This window comes from Notothenia rossii (genome assembly GCF_949606895.1).
Source record: "Notothenia rossii genome assembly, chromosome: 4".
NCBI lineage: Eukaryota > Metazoa > Chordata > Actinopteri > Perciformes > Nototheniidae > Notothenia > Notothenia rossii.
In genome coordinates, this window is record NC_136902.1 from 7,208,775 (window position 1) to 7,221,555 (window position 12,781).

A 12,781-nucleotide genomic window follows, 5' to 3' on the forward strand; every position below is an offset into this window, starting at 1 on the left:
CGGTCATCCTTATTATTATGCCGTTCAAACCAATTATTTAAATTGATTTAAACGGCATAATGTAGCCTAAGTTGCGCTGACAGGTGAAAGAGGTACCCACACTGCTTCCCCGCAGCGTGGCTCCCCCCACCCTCCCGTTGACAGTTCACGAGCGCCAAGCTCCCCCCGTTGCCAATTCACGATCGTCGGCACAATGATCACAATCAAAAAGGTTGCCGACCCCTGCTCTAGATGATAGGAAAAGAGCTTCAGTGCTTCCTTTAGTTTAGGATACACTCGACCACCCTTTTCGAAATGAAAGGAGAAAATGTTGTATATTTTTTTATGTAATAATGTTGTTCACTGTTGTTCATGTTTATAAATCATCACCGCAAATTATCTACATGCGCTTATAGTAATCTACTGCTTCCTCATTGCAGACACACATCAATAACATCCGCTGGCCAATCATTAACAGCCTAATGTAAGTGCAGTCAGATTCTCTTTGCACCGCAGTTGTCTTTTCCTGAGTCCTGATGTATTCTCCTTTGCATTTTCTCTTAACCCTATGATGTTTAACTCAGAAGTTAAGGAATAGCGGTTTGGAAAAGACGATAGGATAATTCTTTGAAATTCAACCGCAACCCGTGTGGTCATCAATGCAACTTGTTAGAAAAATATCACTCGTCACTGGCTTGAGCTTCAATATCAGGATCCATATATTTATTATCCTCTCAATAATGGGAGTAGTCATTACATGCAGAGCATCAACTAGTTCATTAAGTATTTTCCCAAAACAACTCCAAGAGCCACATTACACTGAAGCACGAATGGCAAAATAAGGAAGCGGAGGTAAAGGAAAGGATCACATATACATATTCAAAGTTCTGTGGCTTCCATTGACTTCCTGCTGACTCTTCCAATGAATTCATCAGTCCATCTTTGGTCTGTTCCCCTTTTCGTCCTTTGCATAGAGCTGATACTGCATGTTTGTTTTTAAAGTTTATGTGGGTGTCATTGTAAAAGCAGTGTGTTTGTTTTACATGTTCAAATGTTTGCATGTAGTTTGTTAGGAAATACTGTTGCCCATGTCTTGTCCAGGGCTCCATTGGATGATTCATTCTCAATGGGACTTGGTTGAATAATTGTATAAAAACAAGAAATTTAAAAAATATTGCGTGAGGCGATTGAAAAATAACTCAACTTAACTTATGTCAAACAATCAGTATCAGAATCAAAATCAGAATAACTTTATTCGTCGCACAGAGGGGACATTTGCATTTGTTACAGCAAGAAAAGAGCCAAAGACAGCTTAATGTTAACCAACAAGCATGCATACAAAATATTAAAGATACACAATTTACAAAATACACATCCTGTAACAGTTCCAACAGCTATGTACGGCATATGTATATATTGCACATAATTGGTATTGCACAACAAGGGGTGTTATAGTCTTTGTTGTTATATGTGTGGGGGTCTACCAGGGACCATGATGGTTATACAGTCTGACCTCTTCATTAATAGATGAGAATAAGAATAATGCAAGATTTCTTTTCAGCACTGTAGCCAGGCTGACAGAGAGCCACAGCTCGACTGAGCCTTCTATTCCCATAGCACTCAGTAGTAATGATTTTATGTGCTTTTTTAACGATAAAATTGTTACTCTTAGAAACAAAATCAATGACCTCTTGCCTTTAACCAGTATAGTGTTATCAACAGCTCCCGGAAACGTAAGTTCTAATATTACACTAGATAGTAAACTAGAATGCTTTTTAGCCATAAACCTTGAACAATTAAATTCAATGATTCTCTCTTCTAAACCATCAACGTGTATCTTAGACCCGATTCCAACTAAGCTGTTAAAAGAAGTTTTTCCATTAATTAGCACTTCTTTATTAAATATTATGAATATGTCTTTATTATCAGGCTATGTTCCACAATCATTCAAAGTAGCAGTGATAAAACCGCTTCTTAAAAAGCACAACCTCGATCCAGAGGTTTTAGCCAACTATAGACCTATTTCTAATCTTCCGTTCCTCTCAAAGATTCTTGAGAAAGCAGTCGCAAAACAGCTGTGTGATTACTTAAAAAACTATGATTTATTTGAAGATTTTCAGTCTGGCTTTAGAACACAACATAGCACAGAGACAGCTCTGGTTAAAGTCACAAATGACATTCTAATAGTCTCTGACAAGGGACTTGTCTCTATTTTTGACTTGCTCGATCTTAGTGCTGCATTTGATACTATCGACCATGATATCCTATTGCAAAGAATAGAGCACTTAGTTGGCATACAGGGAACTGCATTAGGCTGGTTTAGGTCCTATCTATCTGAACGCTCTCAGTTTGTACGTGTCAACGATGAATCTTCCATGCAAACCAAAGTTAGCCATGGAGTGCCACAGGGCTCAGTGCTTGGACCTATTTTGTTCACCCTATATATGCTTCCGTTAGGCAATATTATAAGGAATCATTCTGTAAACTTTCATTGTTATGCGGATGATACTCAACTATATTTATCAATCAAGCCTGATGAAATTAATCATCTAAATAAAATTCAAGACTGCCTCAAGGACTTAAAAACGTGGATGACCTTACATTTTTTGATGTTAAACACGACCAAAACTGAAGTTATTGTACTTGGCCCGAAGAATCTACGAGACAAATTATCTAAAGATATATTAACTATGGATTGCATTAATTTGGCCTCCAGTGAGACTGTAAGGAATCTTGGTGTTATATTTGATCAGGATTTATCCTTTAACGCCCACATAAAATCAATTTCAAGGACCGCCTACTTCCATCTATGTAACATTGCAAAAATCAGGCATATCTTGCCTCAAAACGATGCAGAGAAACTAATCCATGCATTTGTTACTTCAAGGCTGGATTATTGTAACTCCTTATTATCAGGGTGTACCAAGAAGTCAGTCAAGTCGCTTCAGCTGATTCAAAATGCTGCAGCTCGTGTACTAACCAGAGTTAGGAAAAGGGACCACATTACTCCTGTTCTGGCTGCCTTACACTGGCTCCCTATAGAACACAGGATAGAATTTAAAATTCTTCTTCTCGCCTACAAAGCCCTTAATGGGCAGGCGCCATCTTACCTTAAAGAACTCATTATACCCTATTGTCCTACTAGGGCATTGCGTTCCAAGAATGCAGGGTTGTTGGTTGTTCCTAGAGTCTCTAAAAGTACAATGGGAGCCAGAGCCTTTTCTTATCAAGCTCCACTTTTGTGGAATCAGCTTCCAGTTTGTGTTCGGACGGCAGACACCCTATCCGTTTTTAAGACTGCGCTTAAGACCTTCCTTTTTGATAAAGCTTATAGTTAGGGCTGATTAGATTCAGCCCCTAGTTTTGCTGATATAGGCTTAGTTTGTCGGGGGACATCTTACTTCTTCCTTCTCTCTGTCTATACCTGTGTACTCTCATGTTTCGATTAACCCAGCTTCCCCAAATTTCTTTATTTTTGGTGTCTATATACGCCGGGATCCGGAGTCATGGATGATCCAGCGGTCCTGTGTCATGGATTGCGAGTCCTGGATCTTGAGTCGTGGCTGTGGTCCTTGATCATAAGTCCTGGATGGATATACTCATGGATTCATCTTCCTATTATACACACATGCATTTCCAAACATTTGGACTACCTATGTTGCAAATGTATTATCTTTTCAATTTACACACGGCATCTATTGCACGTCTGTCCGTCCTGGGAGAGGGATCCCTCCTCTGTTGCTCTCCCTGAGGTTTCTCCCATTTTTCCCTTTAAACTGGGTTTTCTCTGGAAGTTTTTCCTTGTACGATGTGAGGGTCTAAGGACAGAGGGTGTCGTATTGTCATACTGATATTCTGTACAAACTTTGAAGTCCACTGAGACAAATGTAACATTTGTGATATTGGGCTATATAAATAAACATTGATTGATTGATTGATTGACCGCTGCAGGAAGGAAGGAGCTGTGAATATCTCTCATGCCCCTTTCACACCAACGCGTTGTCAGCTCCGGCTCGGAGCTGGAGCCTGAAAAGTACCGTTTTTTCCTGTTCACACCGCAGAGGCGCCGCCTCTTAGTTCCGGAATCCGGTTCACTTCCAGCTCCAAAAAATTGTTGGTCTAGAGGCAAGAGCTTCGGAGCTAAGAGGCGGCGTCGCTTACGTCGAGGCGTGCAGGAAACTAAACCCACCTCCCCTGAACATGGGTCGACTGAAGAGTCTCGTCATGCCTGACTTCAAGCAGTAGTGCTTATAAACACACTTTATAAAGTCAGGCAACACTAACCAGGCTTTGTGTAATTCTGTTTATTTGTACCTTACTTTCACCATCCGTTCACTGTTATTGATCATTGTGGAGAGCAGGCAGACGTTCTGTCGACGAAAGTTGAGCAATGTTCAACTTTTGAAGCTTCGGCGGAAGCGTCAGCCAATCGAATCGTATGCCAGTACAAGCTCTAGCCATTCAAACCGTGTGCTTGTGTGTCCGGGGCAGAAGATTCATGTGATTGGTTGTTGGTCGAGTTTCAGCCCCCCCCCCGCCGGCAAGCGATAACGCACGCCGCCGTGTGGACAGGCCGTAACTCCAGGCCGTAACTCCAGGCCGTAACTCCAGCAGGCCGTAACTCCAGGCGACTTTCTGCCGCTTTCCTCTGTGGTGCAGTGCTGATCGTTTCACCACGGAGGAAAGCACTTCACTAATTGCAGTACCCATAAGGAGCTGTACAAATGCCGCAGTTTTTGCGTGGCTGTGTCTTTAGTTGAAAGCCCAGTGGCGATCTGCTCATCTCTCATCTTAATAATATGCTCCACAGGGGCGGACTGGCCATCTGTGTGTGATGGAGAATCACAGAACGGACGGTCATCCTTATTATTATGCCGTTCAAACCAATTATTTAAATTGATTTAAACGGCATAATGTAGCCTAAGTTGCGCTGACAGGTGAAAGAGGTACCCACACTGCTTCCCCGCAGCGAGGCTCCCCCCACCCTCCCGTTGACAGTTCACGAGCGCCAAGCTCCCCCCGTTGCCAATTCACGATCGTCGGCACAATGATCACAATCAAAAAGGTTGCCGACCCCTGCTCTAGATGATAGGAAAAGAGCTTCAGTGCTTCCTTTAGTTTAGGATACACTCGACCACCCTTTTCGAAATGAAAGGAGAAAATGTTGTATATAGTATGTAATAATGTTGATCACTGTTTTTCATGTTTATAAATCATCACCACAAGGAGCAAAGTATCTACATGCGCTTATGGTAATCTACTGTTCCCTCCTGGCAGACACACATCAATAACATCCGCTGGCCAATCATTAACAGCCTAATGTAAGTGCAGTCAGATTCTCTTTGCACCGCAGTTGTCTTTTCCTGAGTCCTGATGTATTCTCCTTTGCATTTTCTCTTAACCCTATGATGTTTAACTCAGACGTTAAGGAATAGCGGTTTGGAAAAGACGATAGGATAATTTTTTGAAATTCAGCCGCAACCCGTGTGGTCATCAATGCAACTATTGAAAATTGGCGATTGAAAAATAACTCAACTTAACTTAACTCAAACAATCAGTATCAGAATCAAAATCAGAATAACTTTATTCGTCGCACTGAGGGGACATTTGCATTTGTTACAGCAAGAAAAGAGCCAAAGACAGCTTAATGTTAACCAACAAGCATGCATACAAAATATTAAAGATACACAATTTACAAAATACACATCCTGTAACAGTTCTAACAGCTATGTACGGCATATGTATATATTGCACATAATTGGTATTGCACAACAAGGGGTGTTATAGTCTTTGTTGTTATATGTGTGGGGGTCTACCAGGGACCATGAGGGTTATACAGTCTGACCGCTGCAGGAAGGAAGGAGCTGTGAATATCTCTCTGTGAGACATTGGGCACAAAGCTGGCCTTCCTTACCAGTCTGTTCAGTCTCTTCCTGTCAGCAGCCGAGATGCTGCAGCCCCAGCAGGCCACACCATAGAATGGCTGATGCCCCAACAGAGTCATAAAATGTCTGAAGGAGTGCCCCCTGCACCCCGAAAGACCTCAGTCTCCTCAACAGAAAGAGTCTGCTCTGTCCCTTCTTGTACAGAGCAGCAGAATTATCAGTCCAGTCCAGTTTATTGTTCAGATGAACAGCCAGGTATTTGTAGGATTTCACAATCTCAATGTCCGCTCCCTGGATTGTCACTGGTGTGGGGGGTGTTGGGGAAATATTTTCCTTGGAACATAACTTTGATCCAGTTTATCAGTTTGACCTTGCTGAGGAAAGGCCTGAAACCTTGGGCTGCTCTCAGTGTTTTGTCTCCCTGTTCTGGCCTGTTGGCGTCAGCCAATAGCAGAGATGGAGTAGTCGACTCGGACTCGAGTCGAACTCGAGTGCCGATTTTCGGGACTCGACTCACGCACTGATTAATGCAGACTCAAACTCGGACTGGTGCATTCTCGCGCTCAATGACTCGGACTCGACTTGTACATTGACGCTCCGACATGGACTCGGATTTGAGCAAGTTTTGTCTCGAGTCAGATGTACTCCGTCTTGGCGTGTGCACCTGCGAGGCGAGTTCACGTACTGCGCCCCGCTATAGAGAGCCGAAGTCCCTCCGTTTCCGGTGGTCCACCTTGGGACCTTATTTCGCAAAAAATATTTATTGAAGTCAATGGCGAGAGAGAAATTATCTTTCAATACCGTTTGAATTGTGCCATGAATTGCACATACGATGTTTGTCAATTTAAAAGATAATTTTGCAAGTCAAGAAAAAAAAGGTTTGTGGTAAAACTGTGAAGTAACACTTAATTTTGTGTGAAACCGCTCAATGAACTACATCTCTCGTCTCACACAACACACGTCACCAACACCAAGATGGCCGTCACCTTTGCACATTTCACCTCTTTCTTTCAGAATGAGGCGGAAAGTATTAAACGTCTGGGCACGTTGAGAGCTGCAAATACACAAAAGGGGAGTTAGTCGAGACCTCTCCAAGTGCTGCTTGGAGAGGTCTCACCTCCTTGGCCGTGGTGCCCTTGAGCAAGGCACCGGACACAGGAGATGTGAAAGTGAGTATTCTATGAAACTTGAAAAGTGAACTAAGACATGTACAAGTGGAGCAGGAGTTCAAAATGAAGCTGGACCTGCTGTCAAGTTAGAAAGAAGTCAAAGCAAATACCTATTTCAAAGATTTTACATTTTCTCTGTTACTTTCCCTGAAAATGTTTGAAATTCCTTGAAATCAAATATGTTCTCACTTTTCTAAAGCGCAAACTTAACAGGGGAATATTTAACTTTAAAACAAACTATCAGTAAGTCCATTAAATAAAATATGATTTTGTGGTAAAAGTTCCTGGACGATAATTCTCTTCTATCAGCTCCACCTTTATCATCTGCAACAAAGTGATGAGCACATTAAGGTATCAATCCAGTAACATGTATTATTATAATCTTTATATTTTATCCAAAATGGGCCATCCTGCATAACTTGTATTGACTTTATTTATATTACATAGAATATTTTAGAACATTACTAAAGTAATTGTTCATTATGTAGAAACTTTTGTGAAATGCATTGGCTGCTTGAAACACCTGAAGCAAAACATTCATAACATTTTTTTCATTGACCTCCTGCTGACTCTTCCAACGAATGTATCAGTCCATCTTTGGTCTGTTCCCCTTTTCGTTCTTTGCATATAGCTGATACTGCATGTTTGTTTCAAAGTTTATGTGGGTGTCATTGTAAAAGCAGTGTGTTGTTTTACATGTTCAAATGTTTGCATGTAGGCTAGTTTGTTAGGAAATACTGTTGCCCATGTCTTGACCAGGGCTCCATTGGATGATTCAATCTTGATGGGACTTGGTTGAATAATTGTTTGATAATAATACATTTTAAAAAACATTACGTGAGGTGATTGAAAAATAACTCAACGTAACTCAAACAATCAGTATCAGAATCAGAATAACTTAATTCGTCCCACAGAGGGGAAATTTGCATTTGCAGCAAGAAAAGAGCCAAAGACAGCTTAATGTTAACCAAGAAGCATGCATAACAAATATTAAAGATACACAAATTACACAATTTACAAAATACACATCCTGTAACAGTTCTAACAGCTATTTACGGCATACAGTATGTATATATTGCACATAATTGGTATTGCACAACAAGCAGTGTTATAGTCTTTGTTGTTATATGTGTGGGGGTCTACCAGGGACCATGAGGGTTATGGACAGGCGAAGTCCCGCCCATCTACTTCCGACCCATGGGACCCCGGAAGCGGAAAATTATACATTGACGTCAATGGAGAGAGAAAAGTCATCTTTCGATCCCGTTTGAATTGTGCCACGAATGACACATATGATGTTTGTCAAATTTAAAAGAACATTTTGCAAGTCAAAAAAATAAAAATGTGTCGTAAAACTGTGAAGTTACAATTTTTTTTGTGTGAAACCGCTCAGTGAACTACAGGTCTCTGGTCTCGCACAATACGCGTCACCATCACAAAGATGGCTGTCACGTTAGTAAATTTCACCTGTTTCTTTCAGAATGAGGCGAAAAAGTATAAAAAGAGGTGAAAATCACTACAAGTCTGGGCATGTTGAGAGCTGTACATACACGAAAGGGAGCGGTTCTGTAAGAGCCAGCATGCGGGACCGGCTTTACAAGGTTTCAGTGAGTAATATGAGTGCAATGTCTAAGGTTAATGTCAGCTAGCTAACAAGGTACACTAACGTGTTTTGTTTTAGCAACTAGTTTTCTCCTTAAGAACTTTGTGGTGTCTGTGTATGCTGTGGATAACATTAGTGTTCACAAGAACAAGATACACTCCCGTGTTTTGTTTTAGTTGCTCTTCAGATTGAAGCGGCCAGTTCTATATCGACTATGTGTGATCTCCTTTTTACATCGCGTTGTGTCATTTGAGTTTATTTGCTGTGTGTAGATTCAAGGATTTTGGTTATCTTGTCCAGGGATGCAAACTTGTCACCTTTCGGCGAAATTCTCCGTTTTGAATCCAAAATAGGTCGTTTTTATGATTCCTGTAGATCTGCAATAAAAATATTTTTGGGGTATGGGAGGGGGTCTGGGACCCGGATTAATGTGCAGCCGCGAGCTTTTTTTTATATATTCTAATGAAGCGCGAGCTGTGTGCTCGAGTCTTCCTGCCTGTCGGCTCTGCTCATGATGTATAATAAGCCTCTGCTGCTCGGCGATGATGGTCTAGCTTCAGCAGCTACATTACCTACGGTGCGTTCGTTAATATTAACTGTGCGTCCGGAGTCCCTGTGGCACAGACTGGACCGCTGGTGAACAGCTGTTAGAACGGGCCGTTCAGGTGTTCAGAGTAGAGCTCCCTGTCGGAGCGGCAGAGCGTGATATGCACTGAAAAGTTTTTTTTCCCCGTCGCAATATTATCGTTGAGCTAGCTAACTAGCATACATTGTCACTATCTGCTAACGTTAGCTTTAGCCTTTGTTTTCTAATCGTTTTTTTCATAGGCTATAAACAGAGGTGGTATAAGTATATATCTTGTACTTGAGTAAAAGTAGAAGTACCAGAGTGTAGGAATACTCTGTTACAGTAAAAGTCCTGCATTCCAAATGTTCCTCAAGTAAAAGTAGAAAATTATTATTATCAAAATATAGTGAAAGTAGCGACAGTAAAAGTAGTCATTTTGCAGATTGGTCCATTTCAGAATAATATGATATGTTTTATAATGATTGATCATGAAAGTGTTCTCAAAGCTGGTAAAGGTGCAGCTAGTCTGAATGACTTTGTATACTGCAGGGTAGCTTTTGGATTTACTCCAGGTGGAACTAAAGTCTGATTTAACACTTGATTATATTTCACATCATTCATCCACATCTGTAAAGTAACTAAAGGTATTACATACATGTAGTGGAGTAAAAGTACATCATGTACCTCTGAACTGTAGTGGAGTAGAAGTACAAAGTAGCAAAACATTGAAATACTTAAGTAAAGTACAAGTATCTCAAAATTGTGCCCAAGTATAGTACTTGTTGAGTTTATGAACTTGGTTACTTTACACCAGTGGCTATAAGATAGAAAGACTAAGCCTTGCACAGAGGCATGAAAATACATTTTCAAAATGCTCAACAGTGCTGCCAAAATTATAAACTGACTGCTACACAATTAAAATAAATGCTTTTTATATATTTCTATTAGATGTGACTCTATGGCGTTTCTGTTAATATTAACACTGCTGCTTTAGTTGTTCTGCTAAAATCCTCTGTTATTCCTCATTTTAAAGCCGATATTCTGTGGGGTCAGGGGGCTCGGATCCTTGTCACCTTTTTCATACCTGATGAGTTTGCATCCCTGTTGTCAATTTGTTTGGTTATCTAGGCACAGCTGTGTGTGACTCCCTCTGGTACACTGGTATGTGTTTTCCTAATGTAGAGAGCATTGATTAATTAATAAACTACACACTGACTCTAGATCCTGACCAAATCCTTATTTTTTGATCAAATGTTTTTCAAAAAAATGTATTGTATATTATATAACAGCTGCACATCACAGACCGGAGTCTCTGCTGCTGTGGACCACGATGGAGGCGATCATCCTCCCCATCCCCAAAGACCCTGCATGGCATGGAAATCTCCTCCTCCTGGAACAATTCTACACCCAGCATATGCTCCCTGTGTTGGCCAGTAGAGAGGAGGACATTTAAATAAACATACTCTTAACACCCTCGGACTCTGCGTTGTGTTTCGTATGTGTGATGGGGTGTTATGCAGAGGGGAGGAAAACAGGACACAGCAGATTGGGATTGTGGTGGAGATGCTGAGCAGTTATTTAATTGTTGCGTGTAATTATTATTATACTGCGTGCTTCTTAGTTATTCCATCTTTTGCTGTAACATGGATCTGTATGTAACTCTATATTTACTTGTTATCTACCACGCTTCCTTCTACATCATACACCATCATTATACATGATGGTGTATATAGGATATATATTTATTTGTATACATATCTGTAAATTGTATAATTTTATTTTTCGTATTTGGGATTTCTCTTTTGTCCACTCAAATACACTTGGCCCTTTCTCTTTTCCATGTGGAAAATGGCAGCTGCATATTCTGCTTTTCTCATCTGGCTCCCTGTCTGCTCGTCTACAATGAGAAAATTAAATAATTAATTACTAATAATCATTTAAACCTGTTATTACCAATATTTCACAAATTCTTCATGTCAACTTAAGAGCACAGCTGTATGTTGAGTGTCAGCTTTGCTTGGTTCATCTTACTGGGGGGCAGCTACATGGATGTCGGTGCAGTCCACAATAATTTTGCAGCTGAAGGCAGAATGAATTTATTATTGACTCAGAATGAAGCACAACTTCATGTCATACAATACATTGACTTTATTTGTAATTGTGTAAAAAAATATGAGCATTGATTAGCAAGCAGGACCTGCAGGAACAGAGAATGGTGATGGATGGAGCTGGGAAGAGAGAAGAATAAAGAAAACAGATCAACTTTATTATCGGATATTAAAAATTCAATTTCAAAACAAGTTGCCGCTCCTACAGTTTTCTAGTATGTAAAGATGATTTCACATGACCAATGCAAAATATCACACTCAATACATGTGTGTCTCTGGGGGGTGCATTGTGCCTTTGATGTATATAAATAATATACCATAACCAAATACTATTACGTACAGTGGAAATCAGGTTGCCAGAGCAGGTCAGTCCAGAGTGCATGTTCCTCAGGGTCTCAGCAGTTACAGGTGAGGTAAAGAAAATAAATGAGAAAAAGGTCAGTAACAACACTTTAAAGTAACAACACTGAATAATTATCTCTTTTAATAATTTTCTCTCAGTAATCACTCAACTACTGTCTTTCCAACAAACAGATTGACTCACTCTCACTATCATCACAATGAAACACGTCCAGAAGAATGTCATGCAAAGCTGCCTGCCTGCCTTCCTTCCTTCGACTCTCCCTGAACTGCCTGATCTTTTAATGGTCAATGTTAACCATTTGTGCAGATAGCATTAAGTAGAAAAGATCGCTGATACTAATGTGGGGTTAGCCTACCTCCCGCCCCCTTAGCACCTGGTGGAGGGGGCTATAGGCTACTCTTCAAATGTTTCACAAAATACTTACCATCATGACTACTCTTACTGTTTAACATTTTGGTTTACTTCATGTTAAGGCTAATACAAATGACAAGGCTAAGTAATGTAATATAATGCTAACTAACATGCTCGCTACTAGCTAGGTAGCTAACTTGACTATGTTCCATGCAAAACATGTATATTACCTGATATGTTTGGTCCAACGACTCCTGGTCCTTTCATCAGACGGGAAGCGATAGAACGAGCAAGTGGTATGATCTCTTTTGTGATTACAACCTCGTACAAAGCACACAGGCATCTTGTAAAAGTGAATTTATTGGAGCAATCTGTTATATTTATTGGAGGGAATAAATCAGTCTTCTTCTTCCTCTTTGCTTTGCGAGTCGCAACCAGTCTTGGAGCATTATCGCCTATGACATCACTTACGCGACCCAGAATGCATTTGGGATTTGTAGTCTTTCTAGTTGCGTATTATTCATAGTCTTATATTTCAGCAGTTTTACGACAAACTGTGACTTTTTTTGCATGGAAATGATTGTTTAAGATTGACAAACATCATATGTGTCATTCGTGGCACAATTCAAACGGGATCAAAAGATAACTTTTCTCTCTCCATTGACTTCTATGTATAATTTTCCGCTTCCGGGGTCCCATGGAGGCTCCCGGAAGGGGAGGGACTTCGCCTCTCTATACAGTCTGACCACTGCAG

At 40.6% G+C, this 12,781-nt stretch overlaps 2 long non-coding RNA genes across 2 annotated transcripts; one reads left to right on the top strand and one right to left on the bottom strand.

The window, feature by feature from the left end:
* The first annotated feature begins 7,066 nt into the window (after positions 1-7,066).
* LOC307038216 lies at positions 7,067-10,680 on the top strand. The gene is made up of 2 exons (XR_013807927.1): positions 7,067-8,640; positions 10,494-10,680. It is a non-coding gene; the product is annotated as an uncharacterized lncRNA (long non-coding RNA).
* Positions 10,681-11,332: 652 nt separating this feature from the next.
* On the bottom strand, positions 11,333-12,432 carry LOC307038217. The gene is made up of 2 exons (XR_013807928.1): positions 11,653-12,432; positions 11,333-11,432 (listed from the first exon to the last, which is right to left on the bottom strand). It is a non-coding gene; the product is annotated as an uncharacterized lncRNA (long non-coding RNA).
* Between the last annotated feature and the right edge of the window lie 349 nt (positions 12,433-12,781).